Below are 16,018 nucleotides of genomic sequence, written 5' to 3' on the forward strand. Positions count from 1 at the left end.
ATCATCAAATCTTTCTGAATCGATTCAGAGGGTTCCAATTCGATTTGGAGAGATTAAAGGGTCCTTTGATTTGATTTGGATTCAGAGATCTGGCCACTGAATTGGGCTGAATCTCTGCCGAATCGAATCAGGGACCAAAGCTTCGCACAGCCCTAATAATTACCACACTCCAGCAGATTCAATTAATCGATTAATTGAGTCTGCTCCAACGCATTGTAATTATAGCACTTCAGAGCAGCCTCTCTGCACATATATAGGCATCCTATATTATTTATATGAGTGTTAACTGTGAACTAATGACTTGTATGTTGTTCTATTTTTTATTTTAAATTGGGCCTGCCCTAGGGATCTATGTACAGCCCAAAGTTATTAGTGAAGGAAAACAGTGTCTGGCCTTTTCCTATTTAAAAATAATATTTAGGTCTTTGTCTTACTGAAAAGAAAATACTCAATTTTATGCAGAGATTCTTGGCACTGAAGTCTGTTACCTAGGTTTTTTGGGTTTTTTTATTCTTTCATCCTTCAAGAGAAAACTAACCACATCCAAGTTTTAGTCTCCAATTTATTGTGCAGAAAGGATAACAGAGTTTTTGCTGGATAACATCCATCTGGGGTATTTTCATGGCTGACTCATCAGACTTTCAGTCTGTCCTGAAATAAAAATGTATGCTTGTATTAGTAGAACTGCTACAGTTCATTTGATTTTTCAGTTTATTCTTCAGTCTCTAGCTAGTCAATATATTTTAATAAATTCATCTGCATAGAGGGTATCATTCACAGTGACCTTTTTTGCTTAAACAGATTTTATATTTAATCAGATCTGCTTTCAACCTGCAGGCAGCTGTAGGTCAACTCCATTCAGACCACTTGTAACATGGTGCAAGTGTCAGGCAGGAGGTCTCACCTGTCACACAAGTGCTCTAGAGAAATTAATGTCAAATCCAATTAAATTTATTGTGCATAAGTCAGGCAATGTCATAATAGGACTAGACAAGGCTCCCTAAATCCCTGTGTAGTAAGGACCCTCTGCATGTGAACCCATCCCATGCAAAAATAACCCAAAAGAGAGCTGCTAAAGAGCTGGAGATTTGTGGGGAGGCCAGTATCAGCAATATAAATTGTTAATTTCTTCATCCAAGCCTGAAGGGAATCTGCTGAAAAATGCTTATAGACTGAATTTGTATGAATTTCTTCATTGCCCCATACTGTGCTTTTCATGTCCCTTTAGGAACAGCTGTCAGTGGAGAGTACACCATGGCCACGTGGTACCAACATGGAGTCATGTGGAAGCCCTGTAGGTGGAATTGGCTTCTACTGAGCTGTTGGGGGACATCCCTTGTGTGTTCTTTAGGGTGAGACACACTTCCCCTCCACCTCACTTCTGTGGAATGATTTTCTGGAACTGCGGAGGATCTTACTAAGTCTTTCTTTCCATTGACTTTTCCAGGAAAGGCTAATCAGTAATGCTGAGTCCCAGTAATGCTGAAGTGGGAACTCAGATGCTCCTTGACTTTTTTTCTTATTTTGATTTTTGGCATGAATGGAATTGTTTTTGTTGCATCTCACTTTATATACAGAGCACTCTGAAAACAGAACTCTATGCCCACATGAGCACACTCCTTTCCAGAGTCTGGAATGGTGCCTGCAATTTCTGAGACCCACCATTCCTCTGCTGCCAGCAAATGGCTATGAAACCCACTGACAAATGTCTAATCTGTTTCTAGTGCCAGTCAAGGCAGAGGATAAAAACTTCTCATGGTTACTGGTTACAATATTAGCTGAAATCACAGAGGTCTGTGAAGTAGATATAAAAATTGTGACCCACCTGATGAAACATGTGACTGCCAATACAAAGTCCCTGTTCTTTTTCCATTGTCCTAAAGAATCTATTGCAGCCCTCCATTGGTAGCCCTTTCCTGACATCAAGGTCTTTTAGCCTTTGAGGGGAAGCCAAAAACCTCACTCCCCTTGTACCTCAGGACTGTAAACACTGTAAACCTGATCCCTGGCCCACCCCAACAACAGGGAGGGCCTTTAGGTTTTGGCAGGCAAGGCTTGCCAGTTCATATAGGTTACAATAGGACATGATGGGGTATGTGCATGTGTATGCATATGCATACATGCACAAATACACATGCCAAAAAGCCAAAAAAACAGAAAAAGTAACCCAACCTGGGAAATGATACACTGAAAACTTACATTAAAATAACAGTAAGATTGCAATTTCAAAACTCAAAAGTTAGGAAATACAAAAATTAAGGCTATCTACATAACCTTAATATGGTTCCCACGTATGTCTGAATTATGAATGTTGCATACTTTCTTTTCCTACGGAAGCCTTGACTCACTCAGTGGATAGGATGGACAGTGGTGACTTACTACGACATTTTGTTTTCTTCTCAGTGGGCGCATCTACACATGATGCCAGGTCACCGTAGCAATATGCAATAGGGGCATTGTGTTGGCGGACAAAAACTGACACCGCAGCTACTTAGCCATAGCAACACACTCCCTTGGTATAGTGCATTGCTATGGCAATGTAGTGGCTAAAAATAACTATGCGCTATGTGGATGGTGCAGCATGGGCTGTTACTGCGCCATCATTTAGTACTTTCAAAAGGAAGTACTAAATGACGATGCAGTAACAACGGCATTGTAGGGCACTTGTAGATGAACCCAGTATGTAATGGGTAGCTCCTGCCTTGCCTCTGAGTACAAAATTATTGGAGCTGGTTGGAAGTTTTCTGATGACATTTTTCCCCCTCAGAAAATAGTTATTCATTTAAACCAAAAATATTCAAGGAAAAGTTTGATTATTTAGCAAATCTGAAAAGTAAATCGGAAGAAGCCTTGAAATTATTGAAATCTTTTGTTTCAATATTTAAAAATGAAAAACCATGTTTTTCTCTTTGAAACAAATCTGCTTGAAGGTCTTCACTGATTTCGACTAGAAAAGACAAGTTGGGATTGAAACAAAATATTTGTGAAGTTTACCCAAATTACATTTCTCAAGTGATTGATCTAAATTACTTTCCAATTTTCAAGATCCTGCCTTTCAGTCAAGATCTAAATATTAAATTTTCATGGGGCAGGAGGTTTATTTCTCATCTTCTAACAATTCTGAAATTTCTTCATAGGCTTTTGGTGATACTCCTCATTGTTGTGTGAGTGTTTCACACACATGAATTTATCTTCACAGGATCTGTGAGATGAGAGTGTGGTATTGTCCCCATTTCAGCTCCTGAGAAATAATGATATGTCCGCACTGCACACTGCAGAGTGTAGCGGTACCCAAGCAAAGAGTTACATTGGCTAGTGGAGGTTGTCTGACTACAGCTTCTTAGAAAATGTGGCACTCCATGCTGCTTTTGCAGAAAGACTGTTTCCAGTACCTGAACTAGCTCATTTAAAGCTTGCTTAGTAGGGCCGTGTGAAGCTTCAGTCCCTGATTTGATCTGGCAGAGATTCAGCTCGATTCAGTGGCCGAATCTCCAAAACTGAATCAAATCAGAGGACCCCTTAATCTCTCCAAATCAAATCAGAACCCACTGAATGGATTTGGAGAGATTCGGAAAGATTCAGAGATTTGGACATAGACACAGCTTTAAATGTTTTTTCTACATACCTCAAGGTAGTAGGCGGCTCATGAGTGCTGTGATGCTGGGTCTCATGGAGTGTCCCAGACAGGTGCAGGGGGCTCCCCAGTGCACTCAGCAGCAGACCCAGAAGTGGATCAGAAGTACTTCTGGTCCACTTCTGGGTTTGCCACCAAGCATGCTGGGGCCTCTGCACTCCTGTGGGATGCTTCATCTGCCCCAACATTGCAGTGTTCACAAGCCGCACTGGTACCTCGAAGTATGTAGAAAAAACTTTTAAAGCTGTGTCTATGTCCGAATCACTGATTCTCCGAATCAGCACTGAATCTTCAGGTTCAGATTCGGGCAAATCAAATCAGGGACAGGGATCTGAATCAATTAATTGAATCACTGTCCCTGATTCAGGCCACATCTGAATCTGAATTGAATAGGACCTGCTTTACACACCCCTATTTAGGTATCTCAACATGTTGCAGACTGCAGAGTAGACAGACTGTAAGCAAAGACGGATTAAGATCAAAAGTATCCACTGATTCTGGGTGCCCAATGTGGGAGACCAAGGACCTAATCTTTCAGAATACTCAGCGTTGTTCATATATTCAAAGCACAGTTCCAATTGAGCTTCCATGAGTGTTCAGCACTTCTGCAAATCCAATTCCAGTATCTCAAGTTAGGTACCCAGAAAATGAGAAAGATGCCATTAGTGACAAGTTGTGAAAGACTGAAATGATTTGCTGACTATCCTTATTCAAAGACAGGAGATATAATCTAATTCTCTAGGAACAGGAACATTCAACATTTCTTTTCCTGCAATTCCCTGCCTCAATTACTACTCACCAACTAAATGAGACAGGGGCCCTGAGCACAGCCTCATTTAACTTTAAAGGCTTCAGCTTGTGTGTTGAATGAGACAGGAGTCTTGTAAAAATAGGATGCAATTATCTAATTAAAGAAAGCATTGTAATGCATATGTTTAAGGCAGTTGAATTAATGTTGCACAGGCAGTCTTAATTTTGGCATTTCTTAACTTCTGAGTACTTGACTTTGCAATTTTAATAATGTTCTTTTAATGTAGTTTTTTGTGTTTATAAACAGCTGAGCTACAATTCTTCAACAATAATGCGTAATGGCTAAGATATGCAAAAGGCAAATGCTAAAATAATTTGAGTTAATTAAATGGGTGGAGGAAGCTAGCTGGGTGAAGTGACCTAGACAAAAGGAAGAATAAGGTCATATCCAAATTGTTTCTTTAGGGGCCTACACTTTAGCCACTGGAAGCACAAAATTTAGGTGCCTCACTACAATTCAATTTGACTAGCTCTAACTTATCTATATCAGTAAGTAGGTACCTCCAAAGGGAAATTCAGAAAACTCACACCTCCTAGGAGTTTATGCACGTGACTTAAGCTGTACTTTAGGTGCCCCTGTTGCCTTGAGATCCAGAACTCCTGGTCACAATTCATACCATAGATGGTAGTTTTGGTGATGCTGGCATTTTCCACAATAGTTTACAGATCAGAACTCTCTCCCAGGAGGCCTGGGTTATTGTCATTATTCCCAGGTTTATTCCCGTTTTTAAAAGTAACAACTATCTAATTAAACCAGATAAAGAGTCCTGACATGGGACACAAGAGCCCAGGTTTCCCTTCTCTTACAAGAATGTCTTATTCTCTGAGCTGCAAAGCTGGGCTCTCTCTTTTACACATTTCTTCTGGCCCTATGACTCTTGCAGTGTTGGCTGCTTGGCAGCCCAAATTAAGATGGAGGGGTAGAGGGTAATCTTATTTACTTCATCTTATTGCCTTGTGGTCAAGGCACTCTCCTGTGAGGCTCAGGAAGGCACACTACCCAGACATCCCAATTCCTGGGTGTATATTCTAACCTAATCACTAGACTATTGCACAGAAAGTGCCCACCAGCAGCAACAGCATTTTTAATTGAATTCAGTATTGATAGGAAGGCTTCAGCCACACCCCATAGAAGGTGCTGACACTTTTACATAAAGTGCCATGAATTAGAGCAGCCCCCCAACCCAAAAGATGTACACCTGATGTATATACCTTGACATTAGCAAGACTTTAGATATGATCACCCACAATATTCTGGCAAGCAAGATAAGGAAGTACAGGTTGGATGATTGGCCTGTAAGGTGGATAGATACCTGGCTGGATCATCTGGCTCAGAGGGTAGTAATCAATGGCTTGATGTCTAGTTGACAGTTGGTGTCAAGTGGAGTGCCCTAGGGGTTGTTCCTGCAGCTGGTTTTGTTCACTATTTTCATCAACAACCTCAAAGATGGGATGGAGTGCACCCTTAGAAAGTTTGCAGATGACACCAAGCTAGGGAGAGTAGTAGATAAGATGGACGTTAGGGCTAAGATTCAGAGAGACCTCAACAAATTGGAGGACTGGAGCAAAACAAATCTCATCAGGTTCAATAAGCCAGGTGCAAAGTCCTGCACTTGGGGAGAACTGTCATGGCCCAAAGGCATGATTTTGTGTGTGCTTTGGCACCAGAATTATCCCCGCCAAGTTGCAGCTTCATTGCACGGGAGAGTTTCCTGTTGCAGAGGAAAACCCCGGTGCAGGGACGAGTTTCCCGCCTTTCTGCAGCTTCTTTTGCAGAGTGCATTGCTCGAGTTGGCAAGAGGAATGCACGGTGCAAAAGAGTTCCCGCCACCGGTATGTAAATTCGTTCCCCGCTATTGGCTAGTTTTAAATTATTCCCACGTGGCGGCTAACGATTGGCCTGTTAGCCATATAAGAGGCTTGAGCAGTTTCCGCCCAAGCCGAAGAGGACTCCACATCCATCTCGTGGGGACTCTGGATACACGGCAGGGTAATAGAAACCCTGTGTGAGATTCAGAGGAGCTTGGTGACCTGATCCATCGCCCACCTCTTCCCGTCTTCGAGCGCAACTTTTATAAGACGTACCTACGATTCTGATTTTGGTGGCGCATTCACCCAGAGCATCCGGAGCTCTGTACCGTGGAGCCTAGCAACCTCCACGAGACCGTCTGTGTTGTCTGTGTCTGTAACCGCAACTCAAGCAAGTTTTCCAGCCTACACCACTGCCATCTTGGTATAAGTAAACAACCTTTAAAACTACCGCTAAGCGTTTGTGCCTAATTCCAGCTCGTCGGCCTCCCTCTCCGACCTGGCGTGCCCGGGCTGCTGGCCACAGCCCGCGTGCAGCACGGAAAAGGGCTCGGGTCGCTCCTGGCCCACCCAAGAACAATCCCATTTATTGTTACAGGCTGGAGATTTAGGAGTGACTGGCTAAGCAACAGCTCTGCAGAAAAGGACTTGAGGTTTACAGTGGACACTAAGCTGATTATGAGACAACATTGTGTCTGTGTTGCAAAGAAGGCTAACAGCATAATGGGCTGCATTAGTAGAAACGTTGCTAGCAGATTGAGGGAAGTGATTATTCCCTGTATTTGGCACTGGTGAGGTCACATCTGGAGTACTGTATCCAGTTTCGGGTCCCCCACTACAAAAAGGATGTGGACATAGATGACCTCCTGAGGTCCCTTCCATCCCTAATGTTTTATGATTTTATGATTTTCTTCAAAACAACAGCAAAAGGTACATCACTGCTACAAATGTAACAGCCTGGATAAATTTCAAGTCGCTGTTTCAAAGCCCAGAAACACTAGAACTGCTTAATAAAGCTGAAGTAAGAATCAGTTTTATTTTGGAGAAAGCAACATGTTTTCTCCAGTTTCACGCTTAGAAACAGTTGAAGCACTTTTGCTGAAGTGTTAAAAAAAATCCATCTGGAGCAGGCATTCAAAATGAACAGCAAGGTTTGACAATTGAAAACAGGTTCTTTTAACAGGAAATGTTAGACAACTCTAAGTGTAGGCAGCTCTAATGGCCACGCCTATAATTCTTCTCTTCTACACAAGATTCCCTTGTGTTATTTAATTCAATTTAACTGTCTAGACTAGTCTTTTCTGAACACAGCAACACAAGTGAAAGGAAACCAAACTTTGAATGCATAATGCAAATATTAAATATTGAAGGAAAGTGTACTGGTAAGCCAGATGCAGAGATTGGTGACCTTTTTTTTTGCATGATCCAATAGGTCCTATGCAACATATCTGGTAGAACCACAACTTTTCTCCTTTTTGTTAAAAAACTCCATCTTAATGGGACTGGGTCATATGATCGCTGCCCAATTGATTACCAACTTCCAACAATGAGTCATTATTTTGTCTGTAACATAAAACAAAAATACACAGTGGAAGCCTAACTCAGCCTTTTAGAGTAACTCCAGGGACTTATTTTTCCATTTGTGGTTTCGTTTTTTCAATCTTCCTTCAAAACATGAAGCACAGCGCAGGATGGGCTTGTACTGTATGCATGTGCAACAGCAGAAGGAAAAGAAGAAATTTGCATCGCCTTTCCTTTCAGTCTCTGAGTCTAGTTTGGGGTTCTGTAACTGAATCCTAGTCCATGTGCCAAAACAATAAGGCTACCTTTTACTCATATATACAAGTAGCTGTATTTATTTCAGCTGCAACTAGTTTAAGTACTAACTACTTGCCTGAGTACAGGTTTGCAAAAGCAGACTTATTAATTAAGTACACACACACACACATATATATCTATCATGATTTATGTTAAATATATATCAAAATTGTACTTTGACAACCAAATGTTTTGCAGAAAAATTGATTTGAAATACTCTGTCTACCTTTCCCATTAGTTTGATAATATATGAAGTATATGAGCAAAAAATCTTTTTTTTGCAGCAAGGGAAGTTTAGGTTAGATATCAGGAAAAACTCTTTCACTAGGAAGGTAGTAAAGCATTGGAGGTAACACAGGTTACCCAGCACCATTCGCAGAGGTTTTTAAGACCTGGGTAGACAAAGCCTTTGCTGGGATGATCTAGTTGAGATGGTCCTGCTTTGTGCAGGATATTGGATTAGATGACTATCTGAGGTCCCTTCAAACCCTAATTTTCTACAGTTCTATGATTTTACTTTGATTAGATTAATTTACTATTTTTGAATGTATTTAAACACAGTATTTTCTGCAGGACCTAAACCATTGAAAATCATTGCGTTCCTCAGAAAAAAAACCCCTATGCTTCCTTCAAGATACTTCTTTCCAATAAGGCTGCATGCCATTTAATTACCAAAATGTAGGACAAAAATACTCCTTTTTTCCGTTCATTAATATGTGTCTTTCCTCTGTGGTAGCTATAACCCTTCCCCCCTTAAATTCCTTTTAACAGTTATCATAAATCTTTTTGGTGTACACTAAACATTTGAATGCGTCTTTCAGTATGAAGTGTCTGTTACAATAGGAAAAATATTGCTTGACAGATTAAAGAGATTTTCCAGCTCTGATCAACATGTTATGTCACTTGAAAGAGGAGAAGGCACAACAGAGTTGACATGAGGAGGCCTGTGTGGTGAATAGTACATTAATTCAGTCTTTCAGAACCAACAAAGGGTTAAGAAAGGTATAATTGTAGGCTAAAATCAGATATTTGGAGTGAAAAATTCTTTTTTATAGAAGTTTCAATGTGCTCTTCTGCTTGACTGGCTCACCTCACATACTGTTCATGTCTATTTCAATCTAATGAAGAAAGTTTCTAGTTGAGCTGCACCAGCGATCCCGTCCTCCTGGAAATTATATGTACTTTATATTCTGTATGAGAAGCAGAGGACTAATAATTTTTCACTTCATCTATTAAAATATTTATTCCCTAAGTCCTTTCCCCCGCTTTTTCTTCTTAGATAGAGCAGTGACTGATTAAAAGAATTGCTATACATAAAGGGCTTTTGCAGGAAATCCAGAAATCTACATTATAATAAAATATTGTTTCCTGTGGTGAGGGTTTCTGAAACTCAAAGTGAAACAGATCTTTTCAACTGCCACCGGTGTACATACAGAGTTGACTAATTAGACACTAACTGGCAATATTTTGCCTGAATCTATTAGCGCACAGTCTGAGTGTCTCTGCTAGCTGTCTCAGTAATGTCTCCCCTGATTTGAAGTGTAGCTGATTGCAGTTACATAGATCTGAAATAATGAACCAGCTTTTCGTACTCAAAGGCCACTCATACTGATCAGCTTCTCTTGCTCGATAGACAGACCATGGTTTTAAGCCAATGTGCAACAATTTAGGTATTTAGGAAAAGGTGGTGCCAGGAAGCAGAGTCTTGCACATCCTTGAGGTGATTTAGTTACTGATTAAAAAGGGAGATGATGGGTTGAGAGGAAAATAAAGATTGAAGGAGAGGCACAAATTGTGATTCAAGATGTGTTTTGCCTGCAGGTGCTCTCAGTGTTTTTCTGCCAGCAGCCATGATATTTAGAATTAAAATGCAGGCATTTCTCCTGAGTGGTAGTCCCTATTTAGATCACTTTGAACTATCCAAGGAAAGATTTGCAAGCAGTGTTCATGTGCTTTGAAGGTTCTTGCTGCCAGCACCCTACCAAGTGCTCATTTTGTACCCTCTCACTTCACTAATATCCTGACAGCCAGTGGCCATGATCACTTATGCACCTTCCCCTCTCTAATCAATCTAGTGAATCCTTTTTTTGCTATGGCCAGCACTCTGTTATCTCAGTGCCTAGTTAATCTCTCCTTTTTTCTCTCAATTAATCCAAATATTTTTAGCCATCAGCACAATACTTGGTCCATTTTCACTCAACTAGCTAGCCCCTTTGTCCTGGTTCTGCAGTCCTATGTTTAATCTTGGTATGTTACTTAGTATGAATTGACAGGATGAATACACAAGTAGTTTTGGCATAAGAACCTTGAAAATCACTTTCTAGGAATCTCCCTGCCAGGAAATTGGCTCACTTAAGAACTAAATCCCTTCAGGGCAGAGCCGTGTCTTGTTTCGTGTGTTTGTACAGTGCCTAGCATAATGGAGCTGATTTTGTTGGGTTTACCTGGGTGCTATCATAATACAAATAATCAATGGTATTATTAACATTGTTGGGTATAAAGATAAAGAATTATAATTCATGTGAAAGTCTGAATTCACAGGAAACAGGTTTGCATTAAACATCTACTTGTCCTTTCTAAGGGTGTGTGTGACTTTACAGCTTCTATCTCCAGTCTGGCTCTGATAAAATAAGCCCTACCCAATCACTAAGTGTACCATAGCATTGAGACCTGACTATGCTGTAGACAAGCCCTAAGACCCTTTTTTAAACCTTGTTTCTGTTGCTAACACTGGCTTAACTGAAGTGCTGCCTGCAAGGGAGGGAAAAAGAATGAATTTTATTAGTAGATGTTAAGAGTTATGAATCCAAATACAGATCGCCCAAGCAAGGGACTAACATAGGAGGGATGGGGGTGAGCATGGGGACGCAACTAGGTTACAGAAAATACAATGTTAGCCAACTAAGCCCGGGGGGTAGAGTAGTAGAGTAGATCAATCTTTTGCTGTTAGCACTCTTTTAAGCTAACAGTCCTTAAGAATGGTAATTAACATTGTCCTGAAAGCAATGTCAGTAATCAGTATCAGTTTAGCATGTTAGAAAAAGCTTACAAGTTTGCTTTGTGTAGCTAACACCCTAGGCAGAGGTTGACAGCCTAGAGCCTGCAGTTTAGATCCGGTCCACAAGGAAGCCTGATTGGGCCCTCAAAGGTCTGATTTGGCATGAGGGATTGATGGCATTGAGCATCTGTACCTCCTCTCATTGCAAAGGACTTGGCGATCAGTAGGGAGTGTAAACTCAGGCAGCAGGCTATGCCCAGGCCTAGAGATTTGTGGTTCACGATGGGGAGCTAGTAATAAACGGCAGCCCACCCCTTCCCCCCAGCAAAAGGTTGCTGACCTCTGCCCTAGGGCAGTGGTAAAGAGAAACACATTAACCATTTCTCTTTGGAACCTGCAATTATCAATTCCTGCTTCAGGTTAATAAACCAAACACAGACTTGAGCCATGGGAATTGAAAAATGTTTTGTTTCTATGCAATTGACCCTTCCCTCAATGGTCTCTTTCTTTGGGCTTCTGTTTAATGTCTACTTTATTGGTAGTGTATTGTCTTGCTTTAACACAGGTCCCTTTCCACACACACACAGAGCAGGTGTTCTGCTGCCCACACTACTAATTACCATTTGGAAAGTGTTGCTTCCTACTGTCTTTGCTGCTTCCCAATACACTACCTTTACAAACAAGATATTGACAAAAATTACATTTCAGGACTAGAAAAGCTCTTTTACTGGGAAAGCTGTTGGCAGCAGCTCCAACACCTTCCAGTAATAATGAATCCAGTCAGAGCTGTGTGCAAGGCTTAGGGTATTTTATTACCAGTATGTGTATTTGAGCTTGTGCATTAATCATTACCTAGAGGCAAAGAGATAATTGTAGAGTTTCTTGAGGTGAAGATTGTGTCCAAGGCTGCTGAGGGCTCTGTGGTGTCTTGCAGTGGTTTGGAAATGGAATGAATCTGAATTCATGTTTCAGCATGACCAACAGCAGTCTTCAGAAATGAATTTCTTGTCCAAGAAAGGGAAGAGCAGGGTCTCACATTTTTCCTGCCAGATCAAAGACGAATCAATTACTGGGGACATCTGACATCCCTGTGGCATAGTGCCATATGTTTAGGAATCTTTGATTGATGTAATTTGTGGAATCCTGCGAGAGTTTTTACTCAAAGCCTATGTCATTTCACTTACAGTATTGATGTGTATTTTAGACGGTAGAGGTCAGAGTACTGACCTGACAAAACAACGTATTTCATAAAGCAATTTAGGGATAACAATTACTTCTATATGTTTGCAAATTTGCATCCAATTCATGCAACTGTACTTGAAACTGGGCACTTGCATATGCAAACAAAGAGTTACTAAATCTAACTTCTGTGTATTGGAAAAAAGACAAGTTAAAAGGAAGGCTTACAGGTTGACAATTCAAGTGTAACCATATGTCCAAATATCTAGCTGTGCCAACCTAATTGCCCATTTGTTTGTATGCAGCAGCAGTTGCACTTGCAACGTAAGGACAAAATTGTCTGTGCAATTAGAATACTGTATTGTGTTTTCTCAGAGAAAGCTTTCATCAAAACTGTAGGACAAAGGAAAACTAGCAATTTATCTTGCAGAAACAGCCACTAACCTAATGTCACTGACTGCTTGAGGGGAAAGAACCCACAAGTTAGTAGGCCAAACATGTAGGCTCACTGATTGACAACAAAAACTAGCATGAGACTACCGCAGAGATCAGATGGTTTGGCAGGGCCACCTCCAATTGTACTGTCTCAGATTTCTCTCCAAACTGTCTGCAAATAGTTGGACATAACTATCACCAACCCTACCCAAATGAGTCCTCTGTGGAGGGAAATGCCCCCACTCCCTCCTGTATCGTGCACTACCACACAAGAACAAACAATGAAGACATTTCAAAACAGAGGAGGCGACCTTATAAGGAGCCATGGGAAAACACCACTGCAAATTAGGTCACAGCTTCAAAACAACCTATCTCCTTCATCAGCCCTGATGTTTTGCTCTGGAAGTAGACTGTAAACTTTCAGGGCAGAAACTCTCTTTTCTAGTGGATTTGCATTGTACTTAGCACTGTGACCTAGCCTTATTCCTGATTAATGAATTATACATAAAATCATAAGGGTTCACAGCCAGAGTCAATAGACTAATTTGTATTAGAATAAGAAACCAGTAATAAATAAAAAGGATAGACATTTTCATCATATTAAGGGCTTTAGGGAGACACTGGGTTTACTCCCTGAAAACCTGAATGCCTTCATCTGTAGAAATGCTACAGCAAACAGGGAAGTTCCTGATGTGTCTAAGAGCAAAGTATCTAAAGGTATTTAGGTCCCTAAAGATGCAGATACAAATATCACACTAGGTTCCTGCCTGCCCAAGTACTTTTGAAAATTAGCCTCTAAACACTGACCTGGAAGCAGCACGGTCTGATGGCATAAGCCATGGGCCTGGAATGATATGAACACTTCCCAGCTCAGCCTGTGATTCACGGTTTTAACACAGGTCTTAAGCATTGAATCTCCCACAGTGCATTTTCCCCACCTTCGTACAGTGCTCCAAGGGCAATAGATAAAAAGAGCTAAATGTTATTTAGTCTTGGGGTAAGCTTGTAGTTCACTGCCTGAGGGCTTTTTGTCTCTAATGAGCTTGCTTGCAAATGTGCTATATTATAACCTGTTGCTAATTAGGTTTCTAAGGCATGATGGTGCTTTCTATGATGTGAAAAAATATTCACTTAGAACTAAACTGAGTCAACTGCCTTTGTTTAGAAAACTCAGAAGTCCCCAAATGGATAAAGATTTGTTCTCATATCCATCAATATTGCTCATATTGGCACAGGACGTGTAGAGCTTCAGATTCGTTCTGAAATCAGTAAGCCATTCCCTCCACACCTCCTTCATTCACCATGCTTTTAATGAAATCCTAGAAACACTTATTCCCCTTATAGAAAATGCCCACTGTATCTGAACTAACCACATTCTTCTGCATCAGGGCCCTAAAACCAGGAGGAAAGGAGAAAGAGGTTGCTGAAAAATAAAACCCAGGAGTTGGGCATGCTGCTGACCAAGAGAGGTGGTGCCCATTCTAGAACAGGGTGTCTAAATGGTCAGCTCATTTTTGAGTTCAGCAAATCTACAAGGATAAATTTGCTGTGAGCCAGGAAGCTGCATTGTCTAGTAGGCTGAGCATGAGGAATGAGCATGAGAAGTTCCCCAGTTCTGCCACTGAATTGTCATGTAATCTTTGGCAAACAGTTTAATCTCTGTCTATCTCCCTTTCCCCACCTGTAAAATGCTTGCTGTGCCTATTTTGGTAGATTTTGTATAGCGGGTATCAAATATAGTAAACCAAGGTATTATTGAAATAATGACTTGACAGCATTTGATGAAGTAAGTTCTCTGCTCATGAACCATTATGCTATACTTATGCACTAAAGTGCTAGACTTTAGGAAAGCTGATTTCAATGAACTCAGGTGATTAGTCAAGGACGCACTGCAGAGTAGGAGTTTTGAAGTGATGGGAGCCCAAGAAGGGTGGCTGTGCCTTAAGGAAACGATCCTTCGGGCACAAAGCGAGATGATCCCGATGCGAGGAAAAAGAGGGAAAGGGGCCAGGAGGCTTCCTTGGCTGACCAGAGAAATCCAGGGCAGCCTAAGGGCCAAAAGGGGAGCACATAAAAAGTGGAAACAGGGAGAGATCACCAAAGACGAATATACCTCCTCTGCTCGCGCTTGTAGGGAGGCAGTTAGACGGGCCAAAGCTATCATGGAGCTGAGGATGGCATCCCAAGTAAAGGACAACAAGAAATTGTTTTTTAGATATACAGGGAGTAGAAGGAAGGCCCAGGGAGGAATAGGACCCCTGCTAAATGGGCAGAGACAATTGGTGAGGGACAGGGGGGACAAGGTTGAACTCAACGAGTTCTTTGCTTCAGTGTTCCTAAGCAAGGGGCACGACAAGTCTCTCACTGGGGTTGTAGAGAGGCAGCAGCAAGGCACCAGACTTCCATGCGTAGACCCTGAGATGGTGCAGAGTCACTTGGAAGAACTGGATGCCTTTAAGTTGGCAGGCCCGGATGAGCTCCATCCGAGGTTGCTGAAGGCACTGGCCGACATCATTGCACAGCCACTGGCGGGAATATTTGAAAGCTCGTGGCGCACGGGCCAAGTCCCGGAGGACTGGAAAAGGGCCAACATGGTCCCCATTTTCAAAAAGGGGAGGAAGGAGGACCCGGGCAACTATAGGCCAGTCAGTCTCACCTCCATCCTTGGCAAAGTCTTTGAAAAAATTATCAAGGCTCACATTTGCAAGAGCCCGGCAGGACAAATTATGCTGAGGGGAAACCAGCATGGGTTCATAGCAGGCAGATCATGCCTGACTAATAGAGGCTGTGACTTGGATGACTACACAGTCTGGTAGGTGGCAAATTGTCTAGAGGGTCGCACCCAGAGAGTCGTGGTGGATGGGTCGGTATCGACCTGGAAGGGTGTGGGCAGTGGGGTCCCGCAGGGCTCGGTCCTTGGACCGATACTCTTCAATGCCTTCATCAGTGACTTGGACGAGGGAGTGTGTGACAGGGGGCCTCCTCGGGGCTGAACTCCATGGCCCACCCACCTGTTTTTTGGGGCAACCGCCCGCCTTCTCGCTCGCCACGCCTTGGTCTTAATTGATTCACTGATTGATGTCAATTAAGCGGGAGGCTGCCCATTTTAGTGCCCCGACACCAGGGGGCGCTCTCTGCGGCTCCTATCCTCCCCAATACCGCAGCCCAAGCCTCGCAGATGGCATCTAGGTGTTCATCTCCTCCGGCCCCCATGCTGGGCCCCAGAATCTTCCAAACAGGACCCCTCCACGATCCCTCCTGATCAGGCGGCTTCTCCGCCTTCATCCGGGCTGCCTAGCCCCCCCAAAGCCATTTTCCACTCTCGGGCATGGGCG

General features: G+C 42.2%; 1 long non-coding RNA gene across 1 annotated transcript; it reads right to left on the minus strand.

Moving 5' to 3' along the window:
* Positions 1-610: 610 nt before the first annotated feature.
* LOC102388162 lies at positions 611-13,568 on the minus strand. Its single transcript, XR_323078.1, has 3 exons — positions 13,491-13,568; positions 11,922-12,112; positions 611-651 (listed from the first exon to the last, which is right to left on the minus strand). It is a non-coding gene; the product is annotated as an uncharacterized LOC102388162 (long non-coding RNA).
* Between the last annotated feature and the right edge of the window lie 2,450 nt (positions 13,569-16,018).

This window comes from Alligator sinensis, unplaced genomic scaffold (genome assembly GCF_000455745.1).
Source record: "Alligator sinensis unplaced genomic scaffold, ASM45574v1 scaffold59_1, whole genome shotgun sequence".
NCBI lineage: Eukaryota > Metazoa > Chordata > Crocodylia > Alligatoridae > Alligator > Alligator sinensis.